Source organism: Triticum aestivum, chromosome 5A (assembly GCF_018294505.1).
Source record: "Triticum aestivum cultivar Chinese Spring chromosome 5A, IWGSC CS RefSeq v2.1, whole genome shotgun sequence".
In the NCBI taxonomy this organism is placed as follows: Eukaryota; Viridiplantae; Streptophyta; class Magnoliopsida; order Poales; family Poaceae; genus Triticum; species Triticum aestivum.
In genome coordinates, this window is record NC_057806.1 from 617,643,201 (window position 1) to 617,643,577 (window position 377).

Here is a 377-nt window from a genome sequence, read left to right on the forward strand (position 1 = left end):
GTTGCTTTTTCCCAAGTATTTGTAGCTGCAGCGGCCAGAGAATTCCCAGGCGGGCCAGGCCCATGTGATTTCCAGAGGCAAGCCCATATGGGCTAGGGGAGGGCCCTGACAGAACACGGCGCGCCCATTAAGGCCCTTGGCCTGGACCAGGGTCCCGGCTTCAGGACCCACTCTATAGACATCCTACGAGCAATGCTAGGTTCACGGGGAAAACTTTTACGGGATCAACAGACTAGCTGATGTGGGGATTTGTGATTGGAAGTTGGGGATGAGGCGGGGCCCACCCCACTGAAAATCAGGAGGGGGGAGAGATTAGTTAGTTGGAAAGATTAAGTAAAGCTTCGTAATCATTCGTGTGTGTAGGATTATTGGACATC